Raw genomic sequence first — 23,882 nt, forward strand, 5'->3', positions numbered from 1 at the left:
TCCTGAATTCCCATCATGTTCTACCCCATGTTACTTTCAGTACATCTGTATCTGCTCTGCTGCTGCTTACTAACTATATGCCCACAAACCACAAAGTGCCCTGGCTTATCTTCCTTGGTTAATGCCCATTTCATCACTTGGATCCCAGCTCAACTATATCCCATAATTGGGTTAATGGACCCTTGAAGCTCCAATCCTATCTTGTTCCTCCCCTTCATTTGCAATTTTACTTATATTTGAGAAATCATTTGATGGTGAGTTTCCTTCCCAGGAATGTGACCTCCATGAAGGTGGAGCTCTGACTATTTTTGCACACTATTAAACCCTAATCACTAGCACAGTATTCAGGATATAATAGACTCAAAGCTTGTTGAATGTATAAATGATTAGATTAATTAAGATAATATTTGTAAACCACCCTGCAAAATGCTGTCACAGTAAATACTCAATAACTGGTGGTTGTGATATTATTCTACTCTTGTTATTTAGAGTAGGGACAGGAAGACACATGCTCAGGGGTTGCAAAATCATTTCCACTGTTTTATTTCTTATCTCTCCCTCTTTTTTCCTATTTCTGCTTTTTCTTCCTAGTTTACATTAACCTAAAGATATGCAAAACAAGCTCCTCTCTATTCAAGATCTTATAAGAGAGTAAGTCTAAAAGTCTCATAGAACTATTGAATACATGAGGCATTATTGTAGGTTTCTCCAGGTACAAGTGAGGTAGCTCCAGATACACCCAGGTTAAGCTCCAAGGACCATTTCTACACAGAACAACCTGAGCCACAAACAATCCTTTACTTCCAAGCTTCTCATCAGGCTTTTCCCCCATGGGGCTGCTTGTGGGCTGAGTGATTAAGGATGAGATGGATATTCTGGAGCTGAGTGGGGCAGAGAGGGCACCCTACCAGGGCCTATGTCTCCTTTACAGAGACAGTCATATGTCACAGACAATTAGATTAGTGTTCAGAGCTGGAAATACAATTCAACTATCTGTAAAAACAGCCAAAATGAGTTGTCCTCTTGGATCTAAGGGAAGCTTCATCAATCCCAGGAGGAGTGAACCAGGACTTCCCACTTTATTTTTGAACTTCCTATAGCAACCTGTTTGCTCTAGGATACTTGCCATCTGAAGGCAACCAAATGCACATTAAGTTTCACTTCCCAGAACTTGGAATAGTTAACAATGATTAAATTTTATTAGGTTGCATGGGTGGCACATCTTACACAGAAACAAGCAGTACAGTCAGTCCATCCCTGATTCAGAATCCAAATTGTGTTGGCATGACTCCTCTTTGCTCATAAAAATATCTCCTGAATAAACATGAGATGAGGAACCAGTTGCCATATATACTCAAACATCCAGAGATTTTTCCCTTCCTCCTTGTCCTTACCTTTTCTTCCCTAGATACATCTAGAAACACCTGTAAACTTAAGAACTATCACAACCATAAGGTAAAATAGTAAATAATCTCTTGCTATGTACCTATCTAAATTCAGTGTAAGCATTAAGGACAGACATATCTTTCCAAACACAAATAATCCACATGCAGAAGGTTCTTACTGACTTGACAACTTGATCTGTAGCACAAATGGTCTTCAAGTTGCTGTTTTTTTTAGCGCTTAGGATCCCCTTCCGTATACCACTTTCGTGCAGGTGCTTCTATGTTGTGCTGGATGAAAAGTTTGACCTGCCCTGAATAAAATGATATGTTCTTGACCTCCTACCTCATTCCTTACATCAGCTCCTGAGGCTCCTCTTTGGAGTGTAAAGGGGTCCTTAAAGGCCAATTAGAAAACCATACTATTCAAGAATCTACATGTCAAAAATAAAAAAAATAAAAGAATCTACATGTCAACACCACCAAAGATCTTGAGAACTCAGTTTTTTTTCTCAGTGGAGAATGGCCCTCAGCCCTCATCCCCATTAAGTTCTATTTGGCCTTTGATGAAACAAGATTTAGGCACATGTCTGCCTGCCCCTGGACAAGGGGACATTCTGAAAGAGAGATGGGGCTGCAGTCCCACTCTACCTCTTCTGTAAGCCATGTACCTTGCAAAAGGTCTTCCTGCCACATTTTCCTAATTTTCACAAAGGCACACAGCAATAGTTCCAGCTCATGCATTGGGTTTTTTTTTGTTTTTGTTTTTGTTTTTTTTTTTGCTATATTCTGGAACATACTGCCTTGATTAAAAGCAAGAGAAGTCAAACACAGCAAAAAGAAGTGATAGCAGGAGAAACAGGAAGAGCATTAACTAGAGGGCTGATGTCAGATTTGGGACAAAGATCAAGTTCCAAAGCTTAGAAGTCTTCTCAAGGGAAACATAAAATGTGCTTACTGTTGGTTTTTAAACAAATGTGTGATGGGCTTACTTTGTATGTGTTCTTGGTGCACTAACTGGGTTTTATATAAATGGGTGAAGAAATAAATTAATCTGAGTAAAAGATAGGTTTATTTGAAGAGACTGGCCCAGTGGGAGATGCAATTCTTTCTCTGAGCCTCACCACCTCCCAGGCCACCATCCAGGTGAGTCACATCCTGCAGGAAGGGGGCCTTACCTGTGACCTACACTAGCTCTGCTCACCCAGCTAACTTGACCATCTCCCAAATCACTATGCACGGAAGAGCAGTGCTGCCCACTCACCAGGCAGGGCAAGTCCTCCTACTCTGCTTAGAGGAATTAATAGGCAGAGGTGAAAAAATGATTCACAGTGCTTAATTATTCTTCAATTATGCTCCATGTCAGTATCTCCACCCAGACTCTTACAGGGCCTGTCTCTCTATCCAGGGGAAAGTTAGAGGGGAAATTAAAGAACTCTCTTGACTCTTCAGTGCATTCCAGGTTTGCAAAGTTTTCCCATCAGTCCAGTTGGGCATGAAAAGACAGAAGAATTATTTTCCCTCAAAAGCCCATTGGAGTAGAGGCAAGAAGGGACTCCGAAAGTGATAATTAAAAAAGAAAAATATATCCAGACCTTTCAAGTTTTCTTGGACTCAAGAGTCTTTTTTTGCTTTCTTCCAGCATCTATAGCTTCTACCTGAGGTTCAGAAAGAATGCCTATTAGGGCTGCTTTTATGCTGTGCGGCAGCCCAGTCTAGTAGCTTAACCAGGAAGTCAAGCTTCTTTCTCAGGAATAGTCTAAATACCACGGAGGGCCTGAAGGAATAGCCTCTAACATCAGTGCACTGAGAGATCAGAAGGTGAAATCTTCTGTAGATTAACTCTAGATCCCATTTCCACTGGAAATGGAAGGGTCTTAAAATTCATCTAGCCAATGTCTCATGATTCTACTATGCCTTTGAAACATTTCATCCAGACTCTGCTTAGGGGTGGGGAAAGGGTTGACAATCTGACAAGACCATCATGCAGCTTAGACACCTGTTTTCTTTAGCAGGCTGTCTTAAATTTTAACAATCGATTTATTTGACAGTTGTTTCTGAAGCATGTTTGAATCCTGCCTCTGTCACTTGTCAGCTGATCATGAGCAAGGAGGTTAATGTCTCTGAAGCTCATTTTTCTCATCTGTAAAATGGGAGTTAATACTAGTACTTACCTCTTATTATGAATCAAAATAATAGAATTCATTATCCTGAAGTTGGGCTTTACAATGTATTAAATATGTTTACTATCTGTCACATATGGTATATAGTAGCAGCTTTTTAACTATGGATGGGGCATATACTACAATGCCTACTAGATAGTAAGTTCTTTAAGGTTCATCTCTCTTGTGTGTTTACCTCTGTGTTTCTAGAGCACAACATGAGGCATAGCACATAGTAGGTCCTCAATAAGTATATGATAAAAAGGGAATAAACAAATGTGGGAGATGTAGCAGAGTGTGAAAAATGAAGGGATAGAGGGACACCAGGGTTCTATGACAACAGAGAGGAGAGCAGCTCCACTTCTGAGAAGCCACCTCCAAGTTAGGGCTGAACTAAGCCAGCTAGGCTTGGTATGGTTGACAGAGTAGCTCCACCACTGCTTGGGAACTGGACCATCATTTCTTAATGAGCTCAAATAACACTTACCCAGTCACCACAGTTTGATTGAGGTGTTGGTCTTGGGACATCATCATATATTACAGGGCTTCATCCCACCAATGTCACCTAATGAGATTCTAGGTGGGGCTCAGATGATGGCTCTAGAATGCTCAAAGTATTTCTTTCCATGTATATGAGATAAATAATAATCAGCATTTCAAACCCAAATTTTTCACAGATATTATGGGTATTTACTCAAGTTAAAGATGAGTCAACTTAAACAGAGTATTAAAGAAATAGAAACACAAGTGGCACACAGAGAGAGCAAAACTCCAAGGTTGGTCTGTGAGGCAGTCACACACTCTACCCAGGACCCAGAGATCTCAGTGCCTGCACCTGCACAAAGTCTTTGTTTTCTTATCTCTGAAATAAGAGTTGATTATTTCCACTCAACCACCACTCTAGAGATTGTTTGTGAGAATAAAATGAGATAATAAGAATACTGTCTGCCATTTACTAAATGTATTTACTAAATTCTAGCATGGGGCTAAATTCTTCACACACTATTCCATCCTTACCGCGATCTTATGTGATAGGTGCTATTAATCTCCTTATTCTACAGGAGGCAAACTGACATTCAGGAAGAGCTGAAGCAACTTGACCCAAGTCACATAGGTTATAAGAAACAAAGCCAGAATCTAAACTCAGATCTCCCAGACACCAAAACCCATGCCCTTCACTACCCCTGTTGTGTATATGAATGTGAGCTCTGCAGACTGCAAACGCTGATAAAAAGAACATCAGTAATACTGAATTCAAACTCCATGATGGCATGTCTTATCTTCTTTGTTCATCATGTGTCCCCAGAGCACGTGGAAAAGCCCCTAACACACTCTGAATTTTCACTAAAGGTGTGTGCGTGTGCGTGTGCGTGTGTGTGTGTGTGAGAGAGAGAGAGAGAGAAGGAGAGAGAAAGAAAGAGAGAAGGAGGGGAGGAGCAAGGGAGGGAAAGGAAGAGAGAAAGGAGAGGAAAAAGAGAAAGAAAGAGGAAGGAAGAGAAGGAAGGAGGAATAGAGGGGGTTAGAGAAGGAGGAAAGAAAAAGGACAACAGTCTTTGGAAAGACAGAAAAACAAAAGTTAGCATATTCTGGTTATGAAAATAGAATATCAGAAGAAGCAGACTCACCGTGTAGAAGTCAGGAGCTCAAGTAAATGTAGATGCCATAAATACAGGGAATCAGATAGGAGGGCCAGTTTTAACCTCTGACAGGTTGGTTCATCTTGTGCCTAGGATCGTTCTGTGACAGAGAAAGCAAGCTCTCAGGAATGTCCCATGGAAGGATGAGGAGAAAGGGATGTAAGAATAGGAGATCTTCAGAAATATCAGTAACAATGAATATTTTGAAGACTCTTTGAAACCTCTTTACACACCAGTATAATATACACCAAATACACATATGTTTATCTTCTAGTATTGCAGCATCAAAAGTTCAGGAGGATCGTCACAAAATAATATTGTTCTTAGCAAGAATTGAAACTTTACAGATAGACAGATACACAGATAGATTTAGATTAAGGATTTCTAAATGGCAAAATATCCCATAAAGTTAAAATAAATAAAAAGACTGGGAAAAAATTATACAATATATTTATGCAAGACAAAGGACAGCATTAATATCCAGAATATGAATAGTTCTTGTGAATCAATAAATAGACAAATAACTTTTTAGCAACATGTGAAGAGAATATCAATAGACATTTCATAGGAAAACACAAAAGTCCAATAAATATTTGAAGAGAATCTAAGCTCTCCAGAAGTTGAAGAATTTGTAATAAATAAATAAATAAATAAATAAACAAACAAACAAATAAATAAGATTAGCAAAAAAATTTTTAATGTATTGATAACAGTGTGTTGGCTCTTTTGTGAAGAAGTGAACTGTTCAATATATTGTTGGTGAGGGTTTTTGTAGAAGGTAATTTCTTGGACTATCTCTCGAAATACCTACAGGTATTTCAGGGGTATTTGTAGGAATGTTATAATGGTGAAAAACTGGAAGTGACCTAACTACTCATCATTTAGGAAAATGTTTAAATAAATTGTGGTACATTAATTCATGGGATTTGTTCAAAAGAATGAAACAGACCTAGGTACACTCATAAAAATATCTCTAAGACATGTTATTGGTGAAAAAAAGCAAGTTATAGAAAAATATATATAATACAATGCCATTTATATTAAAAATGGGGATACACATGCAATGTCTAAATATATAGTCAAATGCATAGAAAAGGGACTGGAAAAATGTTTTCCACACCAATGACAATAGTTACCTCTGAGGAGTACAGAGGAAGCAGGAAAAGTTGAAGGAAAATGTTCATTGTTTGTTATATATGTTTACACATAGCTGAAATCAGAGTTATTTATATATTACTAATGTAATTTTTTAAAGGACAAAAAAAATTTGATTTCTCTGAGCACTCCTGAATCTACATCATTCCCTGTCAGATACTTTTTGCCTTTTCTTTAGCTATTCCTTTACTGCTATCAGGAGCTAATACTCCACATATTTTGTTAAGCACACATTCAGATGCCCACACCCACTAATACAATTCACTTAGAGACAAAGAATCATAGAATGTTAGAAACTCCAGAGACCTTGGAAGTGGTCTCATCAAATCCTGTTGTTTTAAAAATAAGACACCTATGGTGGTTAATTTCGTGCGTCAATTTGACTAGGCTATAGGATGCCGTGATAGCTGGTTAAATTTTTTGTTTGTTTGTTTTTGTTTTGTTTTGTTTTGTTTTGTTTTTTGGAGGCTGTGTCTGTGATGGTGTTTCTGGAAGATAGCAACATTTGAATTGGTGAACGGGGTAAAGCAGATGGGCCTCTCCAATGTGGGTAGACATCCTCCAATCCACTGAGGACCTGAATAGAACAAAAAGGCGAGGAGTGTCCATTCTCTCACTGATTGCTTGAGAGGGATACCAACATTCTGCCCCTGGTGCTCCTGGCTCTCAGGCCCTCAGACTCAGACTGGAATGTACACCATTGATTCTCTGGCCTTCAAATTACAGCATTGCCTTTCCTGGGTCTCCAGACTATGGGACTTCTTAGCCTCTTTATCATGTGAGCCAATATCTTATGATAAAACTGTGTGTATGTGCGTGCATGTGTGTCCTATTGGTTTTATTTCTCTGGAGAACCCTAATACAACATCTAAAGTCGAAGACCATTCAATGGCTTGTTTATGGTCTCATAGTAAAAGAATGGTCCTAGCTCCTTTGGCTCCAAGTCCAAGGTCTTTCTAGGTCACTGCATGACAGTTCACTACAAAATGAGAGCCTGGAGGCTACCGGTGGTCTCAAGGGCTGCATTTTACCACTGTATGAACACTGCCTGCTACCCACCGAGAGGTGGGGTCTGAGGCTACCGGGTGCAGAGACTTTTCAAATGCATCACGATTTACACAACACCTGAGCTAAATAACCCTGAGCTGTTCCACTGTGAAAATTCCCTAAGTGTTCAACAGCCCTTGAAGTTTCTCATTTCTGACTTGAAGTGGGTAAAGTACGGCTGAGAGGCTGCTCGTTACAGAACCAGAGAAGACATATCCAGACCCCTCTCACACATATGTGCTGCAAATTTTTCAAGCTCTCCTCACACTTCTCAGCCTTTGTTCTTAAAAATGCTATTTTTTCACCATCAGCAAGGCATTTATTGGAAGTGTTTATACTGGCTGAGCCTTATTTAAAATGCTTTATTTAATTTTCCTTCTGTGGTGATTTGGCTAGCAGTAATTACACTGAAGGTGAGCTTTTACCTCCATTCCATAAGTCATGACTAAAAGGCGATTATGTAAATCTCACCTTTGTAATCTGAATTGTATTTTAAATACTCTAAAAGAACTCTTACTTTAGAAGGATCTTCTGATGAATCTTTATTTATTTATTTATTATTTATTTATTTATTTATTTATTTATTTATTTATTTATTTTAAATGTTTATTTTTGAGAGAGACAGAGCATGAGCAGGGAAGGGGCAGAGATAAAGGGAAACATACAATCTGAAGGCTTTGAGCTGTCAGCACAAAGCCCGACGCGGGGCTGGAACCCACAAACCATGAGATCATGACCTGAGCCGAAGTCGGACACTTAACCGACTGAGCCCCACGCGCCCCTGATGAATCTTTTTTTTTAATGCAATCAGCTAGTAAATCTTCACAGCCCTTTGTGGTACCTATTATCCACATGTGCCAACTAAGCACTTGAAATGCAACTTGTCCAGATTGAGATGTTTTTTTTAAGAATAAAAATTATTCATGAGATATTTTACACACATTTATGTTATTCTTTATTTTATTCTTAAAATACATACCAGAAAGTTTCAAAATGTCTCATGAATAATTTTTACACTGATTACATGTTGAATATTTTGGATACAAAATGTTAAATAAAATGTTATTAAAATAAATTTTCCCTGTTTCCTGTTACTTTTTTTTTAGTGTAGCTACTAGAATATTTAAAATTTGGCATGTGGCTTTCATCATACTTATATAGTATTGGTCTAAATAATTAGTTTTGTAGCCTGGGATTTTTTTTTCCAAGCCAGTTACTTAAGGGAAAATCCATCCATTCTCAGAATATAACCATAACTTGCAATTGTGGGTAACATTGGGCTTTTAAAGGGACCATTTAACCTTCAATCAATTGAGTGTTTATATAATATATTCAGGATGCAGTGTCCTATGGATTGACTCTTGACCCAGGAGTTCACAGTCAAGAAGATGGATTAGGCCATCATGCATAGGATTAATTAAAAATGCCAGCCTTCTCCATTGTCCTCAAACCTTAAGAGATATACAACAGTTCAAATGTTTAAATACCTAGGTAGAAATGTCTAGGTGGAAAGACTGCAAAACTTCAGGCTGAGACCACAAATGTCTATGTAAGATCTAGAAGTTTCCCAGGAATTTATAGTCCCCCAAATCAAAAACTATAATGAAGTCATAAAACATTCTTTCAAAATTGTATTTTTATGACAGTCTCCCTTTTATTGCCATGTGACTTCAATAGTGGTAAAGGACAAGTTGACTCAATAACCTCTCACTTTACCAAGTCCATACCAAAGAGTATAATTAAATGGAATTCAAGCGTGCATTCATGAAAGGCAATGGAAAAGACAGTTCAATAAATGGTGTTGGGAACAATGGACAGCTACATGCCAAAGAATGAAACTGGATGCTTTCTTACACCACATACAAAAATAAAATGGATTGAAGACTTAAATGTAAGATCTGAATCCATAAGACTCCTAGAAGAAAACATAGGCAGTAAGCTCTTTGGCATTTCTCTGATATTTTTTGGATCTGTCTCCTTAAGCAAGGACAACAAAAGCAAAAAAAAATTAAAAAAAAAGTAAGACTACATCAGATAAAAAGCTTTTCCATGATGTAGAAAATCATCAACAAAATGAAAAGGCAATCTAATGAGCAGGGGAAGATATTTACAAATGATATATCCCAAAAGGGGTTAAACTACAAAATGTATTAAAAGTCAATATCAAAAAACAAACAATCCAGTTTTTAAAAAGTAGGTAGAAGACCTAAAAGGACATCTTTTTTTCCCAAAGAAGATATACAGATGGCCAACAGGCACATGAAAAAAATCCCAACATTACTAACTATTCAGGGAAATGTAAATCAATACCACTATGAGATATCACCTCACGCACATCAGAATGGCTAAAATCAAAAAAATGAGAGATGGGGCACCTGGGTGGCTCAGTCGGTTAAGCGTCTGACTTCGGCTCAGGTCATGATCTCAGGGTCCGTGAGTTCGAGCCCCGCGTCGGGCTCTGTGCTGACAGCTCAGAGCCTGGAGCCCGTTTCAGATTCTGTCTCCCTCTCTCTGACCCTCCCCTGTTCATGCTCTGTCTCTCTGTCTCAAAAATAAATAAACGTTAAAAAAATTTTTTAAAAAAAGATGAGAGATAACAAGTGTTACTGAGGATGCAGAAAAAAGCGAACCCTTGTGCACTATTGGTGGGCATGTAAATTGGTGCAGCTACTGTGGGAAACAGTATGGAGGCTCCTCAAAAATTAAAAATAGAACTACCAGAATTTCTACTTCCAGGTATTTATCAGAAGAAAATGAAAACAGTAATTCAGAAAGGTATATGTACCGCTATGTTCATCACAACATTATTTACAATAGCCAAGATGTGGAAGGAACCTAAATGTCCATCAATAGATGAGTGGATACAGAAGATGTGATGGCTGTGCATTTACACACACACATACACACACACACACACACACACACACAGTGGAATATCACTCAGACATAAAAAAGAATGAAATCTTGCAATTTGTGACAACAGGGAGTATTATGCTAAGTGAAGTAAGCCAGATGGAAAAGACAAATACTAGATGACTTCACTTACATGTATTGCATAAAAAACAAAATGAACAAACCAAACAAAACAGAAACAGACTTACAGATACAAAGAACAAACTAATGGTTCCAGAAGGGAAGAGACTGAAAAATAGATGAAATAGATGAGGAGGATTAAGAAATCCAATCTTCCAATTATAAAATAAAAAAGATACATGGTTGCGATATATAGCATAGGAAATATAGTCAGTAACATTGTTACAACTTTGTATGGTGACAGATGGGAACTGGACTTATTATGGTGACCATTTCTTAACGTATGAAAATATTGAATCACTATGCTGCATACCTGAAACTAATAAAATATTGTACATCAATTATTCTTCAATTTTAAAAAAGGACCCAATGAAAAAAAGTTTGTCTTTCTTCCACCCCCAAAGCAGTCATTAAAGTTTCTCATGTATTTTTCAGAAGTTGTCCATGTGTATATATAAATGAAAATACATATATATATATATCCACCTATGCACATGTGTACAAATATTTATGCACATATTTATATGTCCATTTTAAGCACCATGGCACACTGGATACAATATTCTGTATCTTGACATTCTTCACTTAATATATCTTAGAAATCTTTTTAAACTATTATATAGAGCTACCATTATTTTAAATGATTACATGATCTCTCACTGTATAGATGTATCATACTTATATAACTAGGACCCTATTAATAGATGTTTAAATTCTTTACAGATTTTTTACCCTAATATAAACAGTGCTACAAGGAACACCCTTGAGTACATGTCCAAATACACATGTTGGATAAATTTCTGGAATGAGAACTCTTGAGTTCAATGATACGTGTGTTTTAAATTTTGAGATACACTGCCAAATTGCCCACCTGAGAGGGCTTACAATTTATATCCTCATCAACGATGTAGGGGAGAAAAAAAGCATGTTATTTAAGGTGCATGTATTGGTGTCAGATAAAGAGGTAGTTTTATATAGAATATAAATAATGTCTAGAAAAATCAATGTAAGGCTACATTACATAAAAAGCAGCTGAATTTAGTGTAACTGTTTATGAATCTCTTAAATTCCATAAGAAGGAATTTAAAACTATACAGTAAGTACCATTAAAAATAAATAATTTGTTTAAAGGAAGATATAAAAATATTAAGATAGAAGAAAATGCAAAATTCAGAAAAAGTGCATGCGATGAAAGGACAGACAGAAAGAGACACACAGATGTCACACAATGAGATTTGCACAGGAAAAAGAGAGTGAGTGCCAGAACTCAGTGAAAATGGAGGAGATCAGGCTTTTCTACTAAGTGTACACCCATTTTGTAATTATGCTGATTATGCAAGCAACTTAAACATCCATCAGTACGTGAATGGATAGAGAAGATGTGGTATATACCACACATGTGTCCAGTTTTGTATCCTTGGGTGTGGTGGTTGCATTATTTGCCCTAATTCTTCCTTCAGCCTTCCCTTCATCTATATCTTTGTTATAACCTCATCATGGGTAGAGTGTACTTCCCCATCCCTTGACTTGGGGGATACATCTTGCTTCATTTAGTCAATGGCTTGTGTGCAAAAGTGCCAGTGGGCCAGTTCTGAGCCTAGACTTTAAGAGGCCTCATGTATTTCTGCGTGTTCTCTTGTGCCTAGGCCACTACAGTAAGGAAAAACCTGTCCTGGGTAGCCTGCTGGTCCAGGGAAGATGTGAGAGTTGTGTGGAAGACCTGAACCCTCAGACCTACAGTGTCAAACAGAACCGCACCAGCTGAGCCTAACTTAAGTCAGCCAACTCCAGCTGACCTGCAGGTATGCAAGCCAGCCCAGCCAGGATCAGAAGAGCTGCCCCAGCCAAGCCCAGCCTAAATAGCCAACACTCACTCAGCCAGCAGACTGCATGAATAATGATGAAGACTTGTTAGAGTAAGCCACTGAGTTTTCAGGTCGCTCATTACTTACTAATAATTCAATAATGAACACATCGGGCAATCAAAGAGGACAGATTTGGCCTAAGTTCTCAAGATCCTCCCTTCATTGAGCAAATATGTATTAAGTACCCCCCATGCATCCAGCATTATGTTGAGGATACGAGGAAGAATAATGGATCAGGGCCCTGCTCTTACTGACTTTTCTAGTGAAGGGAAGACAAGGAATAAAGAAATAATGAAAATAAACAACAGATGCTAATGTATTATAATATGATTTATAAAATGACTGGCTGGCTGCTTTAGATTAGACAGTGAGAGTCTCTTTGAAGTGACATTTCAGTTCCTATTTGGCTGACAAGATGGAGCCAGTTTTAATTTCCAGAAGCAGGATGCTTCCAGCCCCTGGATGTTCCAGCGAGTGCAAAAGCTCTGAGTGGAAAAGAACTCCATCCCTTCAAGAAACAGACAGGAGGCCTGTGGGGCTGAAGACGTCTTGCTCCTTTTAGATAGTTAGTGCCTCTTTGTAATTGGAAAAATGTGCTTGCCTAAATTGGCAAGAGGCCCATGTCGATTGTAATTTCACTATTCCAGAGCCCTAATTATCTTTAATAAACTTGGCTTGGACTTCAGATAAAAATGAAATCCCAACCTCACTCTGTTCTCATTTAAAACACACATCCACTGCTGACTCTAATCTTCACTAATAAATGAGCACAAATGAAGTACAGCGACTAAACAGTGAGCTAATGGCCAAGGGGGGATGCAGGCCAGGCTTCTATCCTCAGGTTCAATGCTGAAAGAAGTAACATAGTAACGACAGATTTTCAGATTTGTCAGCTCTGTGGTTTTGCTGTTTCAAATTGACTTTTAATTTGGTGAAAGAGTTCTATATCTAAATGAACCAGCGTTCACCCTCTGAGACACAAACAGATCTAAGTGGTACCCAGAAGAAGTGATATTCTAGTTAAGGATGGAGTTTGATGCCTTTAGTGAATGCGGCTGCCTTTAAAAGAAAGCATGATTTCTTCTTCTGAATTAACTTCTCATTTAGATATAAGAAAAGAAGACACGGTTGACCTGGTGGCATTTCACTTACTATTTTGTTACCTTGTTTGGATGATTTAACCTCTGTGAACTTCAGATTTACTTATGAAATACTGATGGTAATAACCAACCAGCCACAAGGGTTAGATAAAGGTTAAATAACAGGGTTCTAAGTTTTGTATAAGCCTTAAAGGGCCATGTAATTGTGAGGTATCCTGATTATTGAAGATGTCATGCCCCCCTGTGAGAGACTGGATTGCTCTCTATCACCACTGGACAGGAAGCTTGCAGTGCAGTATTTTGATGCATAAATATAACATTTTGAAATAAATATGACACATGCTGATATTGTCTAAGTGATAATATTTTATGACTATTAATTAAAGAAAAGAAATATCTTTTGTGGGCCTAAGTAGAAACATAGTAAGGGGCACCTGGGTGGCTCAGTTGGCTAAGCATCCGACTTCGGCTCAGGTCATGATCTCACAGTTCATGGGTTTAAGTCCCATGTCAGGCTCTGGGTTGACAGCTCAAGGCCTGAAGCCTGCTTCAGATTCTGTGTCTCCCTCTCTCTCTGCACTTCCCCTGCTCATGCTTTGCCTCTCTCTCCTTCAAAAATAAACATCAAAAAAAAATTAAAAAAAAAAAAAACATAGTAAAGGGGTTTCTTCCCTAAATATTCCTGTATGGAAATTCTGATTACATTCCATTCTACATCAATGATGATGAGCCTAAAATATGCAAAGTACAGCATTTATCTTTGGACTATATTTACATTTTGTTTATATGATGGTCTGACATAGGAGCCCAAAATAAATATTTTAGAAATCTCCTCAATGTCTCAAAACCATTTAATTGATCCTTTCCCCATGCTCTTCAGTATGGAACTGTCAACACCTGAGTTATAATTAGCAGCACACAAACACACACATACGGTTCTCCTTACGAGGAAAAGCAGTAAACTTCCAGAAACCCAAATGCTTAGTTAGTCCTAGCAGCCCCACATATGGTACTGGCTGCTGCTGGTTTCCCCAAGTTGTGACCTAGGACCCATCCCTGCTGGTGGTGGCACCACAAAAACCAAACCACATCCCCTAGCCTTTGGCCTCTGGGTTTCCTTCATTGGCTTACTCTAAGAAATTAATATCAATGTTGCCAACCAATTGAAAAATGCCTGACATAAAAACCTCATTCTGAGTGAAGTTTTCCTTATAGAAATATGTTCTTCCTATGCTGATGGTTGACACTGGATGGCCAACCATCTGGTTAAACATGTGTCTCAGCACACCTAGGGGAAGAAGAGAACTGGATCCAATATCTAGATTTATGAATCAATAAATGTAAGACTAATGATGTTTCCCATTAGGTAAGGGTTTTCTTCTTCCCCAGAAGATTTGTCATGAGATTCCTGTAATGAGCTTTCTTGGACAATATGAAAGGTGATCCAATTTATGAAAAATTGACTGAGAGGTTACCTTTTGAGAATGTATTTAATGCAGAAGGTAATTGAACTTTAGAAATTGTGCCTCCTGATTTTTTTAAATAAGGTTTGTCTGTGTGGAGTGTGTTGGGGCAGGAGTTTGAGGAGGTTACATTGTGCACTCAGTAAATGTGTGATAAATACATGTTCAATCAGTGAATGAAAAAAATCCAAAACAAGTGGGTTGTTGGATGCACAGGGGGGTAGCCCCTGCTGATTCTTCTGCCCAGAATTATCTCCATATTCTTTCCTTCCCAGTGAAACACCATTCATCCCCTGAGACCTGAAAGCAATAGTTGCTTATCCCAAAGCCTTCTAGGAATCCTGTTCCATCTTCCAGACTCTCTCCTCTGCTTGGTTCCTACCTCTACACAGGAGAAGCAATAACAGAGCCATCAGAACAGTTCCAAGGGGGATGAGAGCAGTGATAGGAGTAATAAAGGGAGAGGAATACAAGATAGATCTACCAAGAGCTTACTCCTGCAAGACACTGGGCTGATTCCTTCACACTCATTATTTTACTGAATCCTTACAAGAACAATTATTATCATTGTTCTGTGGATGATGAGCCTGAAACTTCCAGAGGGTATTTAAATTTCCTGAAATTACCCACCTAGTAAGTGGCAGAAGGTGAGAGTTGAAACCCAGGCCAAACTCAACATGGAGCTAAAACACAACACCACTGTCCCTGCCGCCACATCACGGTTTATCAGATTCATTAGACTTATTTTGTCTCCATCTCTCCTACCACCATCTTGAGGGCAGACAAGTGTCCCAGGAGTCTTAATGTTTGGTTAGTACTGGGTGTATGGTGCATGTTTATTAATTGGGTAAAAGAAGGTGGTTTATTTCCTAGAGTAAGAACAGCCTTGTGGTGATTTCAGCTGGGTCTCTGTGGGCAATTTTGGAGGTGGCCAGTGGAAACCAGATTGGGGTCTGACCTAAAAGGACCTGCCAACCGCAATATAGGGTATGAACCAGGCAAGTGTCATTTTAGTGTGAAATCAGACTGGTTCCAGGGTCAAGAAGGCCCTCTGTCCCAGGCATTTCACAATTTATTGACCGTACTTCCCATTGCCTGATGTATTTAGTTAGATGTTTACATGGCAGAGTTTACTCTAGCAGACATAGAGTGAGTGTGCCCTTTCTGTGGCAAGCAGGTGAGCTTATTGAGACTGACATAAGTCAGATTTGATCTCAGTGTCTTTCATCTTCTAGTGGCACCTTGAAAAGCCTTATTTACTCAAGATGAACCCAGGCTTTCAACCACAACGGGAGCATGTCCCTCAATTCACTCTCAGTGAACACCTGGGGTAACTCAGTCCCACTCACGCTCCTGCTTGTCCTTGTCAGAGCCAGCTCAAGACAGCCACTGCCACCTATTCACCGCATTTCTCAGTCCTATGTGCTCCCTCAGCCATCCCTCTCTCTTAGTAGTCAAGAAATGCGCATGCATTCATCAGGTCGCACTGCAAATAAGGATGACTCTAATAAGTAACAACAACATGCCTCTGCACATGCCTTGTGACTTATCAAATGACCTTCTGCTATTTTAATTATACTTTCCTCATATGGGTATACCATAGTTTCTCTGGATAAAAACCCTTAACTCCACTTAAACCTTTAAGATTTAGAGGAAAACAAGCATATGAGATGTCACTGAAGTCTTTTATTCTTAACAAAAGGCACTTAGCATCACTAAATACCTGTTAGCAGGCTAAGCACAGGACTATGGAGATGACTGGGACAGTTTCCCTGCTGCCAGGGCCTGCTTCTTTATAGGAGAGTCAAAAAAACAAACCAAAAACAAAAAACAAAAAACAATTGCAAATACTGAGGAAAGTGTAGGACTTGCACACTCACTGCTAGGGTGGACCAGGAGGTGGTGAATCATGAAGGTATCTTCCAGGTGTGCACACCAGGGATACTTTCTCAGTACAGCAAATACACCCTGAATGCCTATCACATTCCAGGCACAGGAGATGCTACAGTGGATGCAACACTGCCCCTGCCTTTGAGGATCTTATAGTCTAGTGGACAGAAAAATTAGCAAACAGGTCATTACACGTCAACTCAATAGGAGCCGCAATACACTGTGATCCTTGAGACTTGTGCCATTGAATTCTATCACCCTCCCAATGCAGCACCACCGTGTCACTGCCATATACCTGTACTGGTCATTACTTCCCATCCATCAGTGGTTTGGATATCATGGACTTCCACTTCATCCCAACCTCTGCCTTTTATGTAGTAACCCGCATACAATCCCACCTCTCATTTCTAACATCCTCCTCTCTCTTCCCTTTTCCTCCTGACACCTGCTCACAGGTCACAACCTGGACCCTGAAATCACTCAAAACTCCATGGCCATAAAGCCTGAATTCCAGTGCCAGGCACAGTGGTGGACCAGATGAGTAAAACCAATAGAGCTCAGACCTTACAGACCCTCCCGCCCCCTGCCAGCATGTGGAGGAACAAGCATCTGAATTCATTATCCAGAGGTCACCTCTACACTCATTCATAAGAAACTATTCTTGTTTTGGGGAGTTAAATCTACTTGCTTTGTGCCCGTTCCAGTCTCCAGAAAGAGGAAAGTCATGATCTGATATATGATGATTCTGTATTTGCTTGGTTCCTTTCTATTAAGAACTGCTGAAGTGAACTAGCTGAGATATTTTTGCAGGCACCATCTACTTTAGATAGGTCTCTCTTTATCTGTTTATATAAGTTTTCTATACTTCATACTTTGTCCAGAACTCCCCAAATTCCCATTGGAATTAAAGGGCTTACTCCAATTCTGGGGGTGGGGGCCAGGGCTTCAAATGATAAAGTAAGTTAAATGTATTTCTAAAGCTAAGCTAGGAAAACCCAGCTTAAGCACATGGTCTTTATAGTGACTGGGTAATATTAAGACTCTAAATAATTATTCCCAAGTAAATAGAAAAGTAGTTGATTTTTACATCGTTCTTTAGAAGAGGATCAGTGGAAGAATTGGGTCTGACTATGTGTATGAGCCCTATTGTCAGGATATTACAGAGTGGCCTGTTAAAGATTTTGATCAAGCCAAGCACACTCCTATTCAAACCCCACAAACTTCTTTCTCCAGGATTAAGTTCCACGCTTAAGCAGGGCCTATGAGGCTGTGTATGATCTAGTCCTTGACTGCCTCCTTCTTACTCACTAGACATTAGTCACAATGGCATTCTCCTGGTGTCTCTCACAGGATCAAGTTTGTTCTTGTCTTCATACACTTTGAATTTGCTTTTCTTCTGCTTGGAACTCCTTTTCCCTAGATCCTCTTTCTGGCTCCTTCCTGCCATATCGGTCTCATCAACCAATGTAATTGTCCCTAGCCTCTGAATCCCCATTGCATCATCCAGTTTCTTCAAATGCTTGGCATGTACCACATTTGAAATTATCTTTTGGCTTATTTATTTCAGTTAACTTATTATCCTCATCCCCTCTCTCCCTTTAGGAGCAGAGATCTGGCTTATCTTGGTCATCATTGAATAATCAGAGCCTAGAATGATCTCTGCAACATAGTTGACACTCAGTATATATTTTTGGAATAAGTGAGTTTGGAAAAGATGAGTAAGTTTTCCATCAAAATGCCTTCCCATGCCCAGCATTTAATCCATACATAAATGTGGTTTATGGAGCAATTAATCAAAAACTTTGCTTATCACGCATCACCAATGGCAGGCCAATATGGAATGCTCACAACACTAATGAACATTAGTCTTCCTAGGCACCATCCAGACACTTTTCTGGCTCAAGTGATTCTGAAGTGCAATTAGGTGGCAAGACTACCACCAGCTACCCTGCAGTCTGCAATCACAGACGAGCACAGTACTGGTGGGGTCCCCAGGAGGGCAGAGGCTGGAGGGGCTCCTCCTCTCTGGGATACACACAGATCATTAGGTGATTGTTTTCTACAGAGAACAGCCTAATTTACCCAGGGATGGTGGCAAAGGAAAAATGGAGAAAAATTTCCCTGATAACAGGCTAAAGAATTGTTGATGTTGGCAGAAAGAAAAAAGTGCTTTCTCATAGTGGTCCAGAGTTTGAAATCTACAGTCTTCGGCCAAATGTCCAGGCAGATCATGATTTTTATGGGCTTAGTTGTGCAACCCCAGAGGGAAAAGCACCATATGAAGACACACAAATGCATTTCAACAATGTGCTTAAGGCACAACACACACGGACCTCGGATAAGCTCAATTTTTATTTGCATGTTACGTGTGGCTGCAGACACCGAAACCTGCCTCTCAAATGCACTCTGTGCATTTTATATTTTTTTCCACTAGCTAATGTAAACATACCTTAAGGGATCATAAATGCTTGGATTAACATCAGCCAAGATATCCTGAGCACACATATAAATTTAAATGGCTATGTTGATTACATTTCCACTTAGATAGTCAGAAACCTGACACATTAAAGGAAAAAAGGATTTATAAAAGCAAAGAAATTTTTTTTCCTTGGGATTTGGTTATAGTGTCTGATACATAATATCTGAATTAAAAAAAATCACTAGCATACGACTTATTATGTGCCAGGCAATTTATATACATGATCTTGTTTCATCTTCACAACGACCCCAGAGAGTATTTTATCAGCAAGGACACAGTCAAGGCACAGATGCTGCCCACAATCACACAGTTGGTGATGCTGACATGGATTCCAGGCTGGGCCATCTGAACAAAGAGCACATACTTTTAGTGACTCCACCCCACCGCCTCCTCAAATCCTAGACCATCTTTTGTCACCTGCAGGTTCACAAACACCTGTATATTCTGTGTCTCAGAGTATCACAGTGACTTCTTCCTAAAGCTGAAGCAACACCAGTGTTGATACTATTCTTTGCAAAAAATCAGCGGATGAAGCTTAACCCCATGATAAAGTAATTTTCATCCTTAGACAGGAAGGTGGCAGGCCAGCCCAAGGGAAATGGGCATTTCTCCATTCATTCACTCATTCGTTCCACAAATGCCTAATATGTGCAATATACTCAGCGCTGAAGCTGTCATGGTGAAGAAACAAGTTTACATCCTAACATCTAATACATGCCAATCCAATGATAAATTATTACAATGTAATAAATGGGATAAAGGGATACATGTGTCCCAAGAGGTTCCTCATCCTGTCCAGGGGATTCATATGCACCTCCCTGACAGCTGAGACCTGAAAGCAAAGGGGTATTGAGAGTTAAGGTACAAACACAGGAAGAGACAACAGCCCAAGGAAAGGTGCTCGGGCAGGAGAAACACAGCCTGTTCCAAGACTAAAGGAAGGTGGTAGTGGCCAGAGTGTGGGAGGGAGAAGTCCAGAGGGGGCAGGGTGGAGAGGAAGAGAACCAGCCAGCCTAGCTCACTGGTCTCTGCTGCAAGCCATTCCCAGCACTTCCCCTGGGTTAGCTCATCTGTGGCTTCCAGGCACCCTATGAGGTAGGTACTATGATGACCCCCTTTCTACAAATGAGAAAAATACCACTCAGAATGACTCCATTTTGCCCATGGTCCCACAGCCAGCAAATGGGGGATTTAAACCCAGTCACTGTGGCCTTAGGCTTTCGCTATTAACTACTTGGCTAAACTGCTATGGCACAAGGAAATCAAGGCATAGAGAAGTTAAGTAATTTGCCCAAAGTCACACTACAAGAGAATGGTGGAGCCATTCAAGCCTCACCAGTTCTACTCCAGAACCTGGGCCACTACCCACAGCCCTTGGCTGCCCAATGGCTAATTCTAGATGCCAACTCCAGGGTCCAGGTGCTCTTTATAGGAGTGGAGGAGAACATACCAACTGTGCTAAGTGAGCAGTGCCTTCACCAGGGCTGCGAAGACATGCTGTTGACATAATGCCAGAAGAAACAATGACTTCCAAGGTCTTTACATGCTCTACCCACCCTCTGACCTTACAGAAGTGCTGGAGGAGGATCAGGCCTGAGCAGAGGGACAAGTTCTTTCCCCGGACCTCAGCATGTTTCCCTTTGTGCAGGGGGCAATTCTTCTTATCCCTGTTTTCCTGGTAGGAAGAGCAGCATCTCAAATGTCTTCCAATTGGAAACCCATAGAACAGAAAAGTTTTTCCAGAGATGACTAAAACAATATGGCTCAGTTTGATTTTGTTTCCCCCAAAATGTACATGTTTTTTCCATGTCTTTTTCCCCTCTGTGGCTTGCCAACGCTTTGCTTGTGGAACAAGGGAACTGGGTCCCTCCTTATAGCCTGACATTTGAGATGGAAGATATTTCTGCCAACCACCTTTGCCAGAGATATTCTATTAGTCTTGGTTGTTATGGGCTGAGGGAGAGCTCCCTTCATGGGCATCTGGCAAGGTAGAGGAGTAAAAAAATACAGCATGTTGCTTCTTCTGTTGCCTGGCACTCAGAGCCTGTCATGCAGCCTGGCATCACGTCTGGGCAATGAGACTGGCATCCCATCAGCCAAGGGACCATGAGCAAATGCCTCTTTCCCATTACCATCTCATCCTTCTATCCTTCTCTCTCTCTTTCCTCTTTTTTTTGGGGGGGGAGGGGTGTTGTGTGTAGCAATAGGCCACCAAATGGGCTTTCAGGCCAGCAACTTAACTTTTTCTTTCATTTCTACAGATACCAAATAAACTTGTCTACTGTAAGTGGCCTCTGGTCTTTTCTGGCAGGAAGCTTCCTCCAAATGCAGACCTCTCAAAGCACCAGCCCAGGATTCCATGCTAAACCAAATGTCCTGTTTAGCACTTAGCAGAGAAATTCTTGATTTTGCCTCTAGGACTTTGGAGTGTGTACTTGCCCTTCGCCTAGTGCTATGAAGCTCCATGGTGAGAAGGGTCTGTTGTTTCTTTTGCACTACCAAACCCCTGCCTGGCTAAAAAGGTGTAGAGTCTTTCTCTCACTGCATGTGAGAGACAGTAGCTCCTGCCCCTTCCTCTAAGGGCTCTCATCAGGGACCCCAAGACTCGGCTTCACGCTTCTCCTGCCTGCTGAGCTGATCATATCCAAAAGTGTTTATGCTTTACTATGACAGTAGGGCTGCCTCATTTTAAAGTCAATCCAGTCGAACTTGTTTTTTTTTTTTATTCTTTACCTGTTTTTTCCCTCCTCTTCTTCCTCCCAGATTTGACCATTTCCTCTCTAGATACAAAAGAATTAAGAATAGGGATGAGGGTGACATGCAGGGACAGTTCTTCTCCATGTCCTTTCCTCTCCCTTCCAGCCTTGTGAGCCCCTACTATTCTCACTCAGAAACTTCCCAAAGGCTGGGCCCATTGCCTCCACCAGAGTGAACAGGGGAGAATTCCTCCTTTATATTTGGCTCCCAGATTATAAAAGTCATAGAAGATGCTCCCTTAGAATCCTGAAACATGTATTCCATTAAACATCAAGATCTGTCCAAATATAGTCCATCTTCTGGGTCAGGATCTCCCCTGCTGTCTGATTATTTGGACTTCAGCCATGTGAGAAATCCATCCAATTAGGTTATTTTACTCCTTCCCTTCACTGCTGAACTAAGGATGTTCGGCAGAACTCACAAGACAGTTTATGACTCTGTGGTGCTGTTTCAGGCTGGATCTAACCAGAGCTTTAGGGTGATATTTACTGTAACAAAAATGACTCCTCTTGCTCCCCAGAAGCTGGTAGAGTGCTCCCTGGAAGCTGGTAGTATGGCTGTATCAAGTCATATACTTCATGTGCAGAGACGTTTCCTACCCTAAGGGACAGATACTACATTGGAGGTTGCAGATAAACAATTAAGAGGCTGATTTTGGCCTTTGAACTGCAGATCACTCTCATAATGTTAAGTTGCCCTCACATATGTGCATGTGTTTGGAACTATTAAAGACAGGGCTAAATAAAATGGAGAGACAACCTACAGAATGGTAGAAAATGTTTGCAGGTTGTATGTCTGGTATGGCTCTAACATCCACAATATATAAAGAACTCCTGCCACTCAACAAATAGACAACCCAATTAAAACATGGGCAAAAAGACTTGAATAGACATTTCTCCAAAGAAGATACACAAATGGTCAGTAAACACTTGAAAAGATACTTAGCATCATAGTTTGTTAGGAAAGGCAAATCAAACTACAATGAGTACTACTTCACAGCTGGTAGGTGGGCTAAAAGGACAGACAGTAGGAAGTGTTGAGTAGGATGTGGATAAATTAGAACACTCCCTTCCCTGCCCCTGCTGCAACACTGCTGGATTGCTGGTGAGAACATACAGTGGTGCAGCCACTATGGAAAAAAGTTCGGCAATTCCTCAGAAAGCTAAACATAGAATTATCATAACCCAGAAATATATCCAAAATAATTGAAAGAAAGCAGGGTCTCAGAAAGATAGCTATATGTCAGTGCTCATTGTAGCATTATTTGCAGTAGCCAAAAGGTAAAAACAACCCAAATGTCCAATAGATGAATGGATAAACAAAATGTGGTAGATACACAAAATGGAATATTACTCAGCCATAAAAATGCAGTTCTGAAACATGTTACTACATGAACTTTGAAAACATACTTAATGAAATAAGCCAGGCACAAAAGGACACATATTATATGATTCCCCTTATATGAACTATTGAGAATAGGTAAAATTATAGAGACAAAGTAGAATAGGGGTTACCAGGGGCTGGAGGAAAGGCCTGTTTAACAGATTAGAGTTGCTGTTTGGGGTGATGTAAATGTTTTACAAATAGATAGTGGCCATGCAGTGCAACACTGAGAATGCAGCTAATGCCACTGAATCATACATTTAAAAATGGTTAAAATGATAAATTTTATGTTATGTGTATTTTGCTACAATAAAAAAATTCATGAGAAAAATTTTTAAAAAATGAAGCTTAAATAAATATTTTCACAATCAAATTTCTTCAGCAGTTCCCTCTGCTATATTTCAGTCAGAACTCAAAACCAGATCTTCTGACCTTAAGGCTTAATCCATTAAAACATTCAATGTTTTTAAATTACACATTGGTTGATTCATTCAAAGCATTTCTGTCCTTCAGATATTTATAGAATAAC

The 23,882-nt window shown here is 39.8% G+C and overlaps 1 long non-coding RNA gene across 2 annotated transcripts in view; it reads right to left on the reverse strand.

The window, feature by feature from the left end:
- The window catches only part of LOC113593582 (uncharacterized), a 328,454-nt gene that overhangs the window by 115,484 nt on the left and 189,088 nt on the right, over nucleotides 1-23,882 (reverse strand). Inside the window, exon 1 of one of the 2 annotated variants that reach the window (XR_008297397.1) lies at nucleotides 5,170-5,555. The exons of the other annotated variant lie outside the window; for it this stretch is intronic. This is a non-coding gene — a long non-coding RNA (uncharacterized LOC113593582). Of the gene's footprint in view, nucleotides 1-5,169; nucleotides 5,556-23,882 lie in introns of those variants that run through there. 2 annotated transcript variants of the gene reach the window in all.

The sequence above is a fragment of the Acinonyx jubatus genome, chromosome A2, assembly GCF_027475565.1.
Source record: "Acinonyx jubatus isolate Ajub_Pintada_27869175 chromosome A2, VMU_Ajub_asm_v1.0, whole genome shotgun sequence".
NCBI classification, from domain to species: Eukaryota; Metazoa; Chordata; class Mammalia; order Carnivora; family Felidae; genus Acinonyx; species Acinonyx jubatus.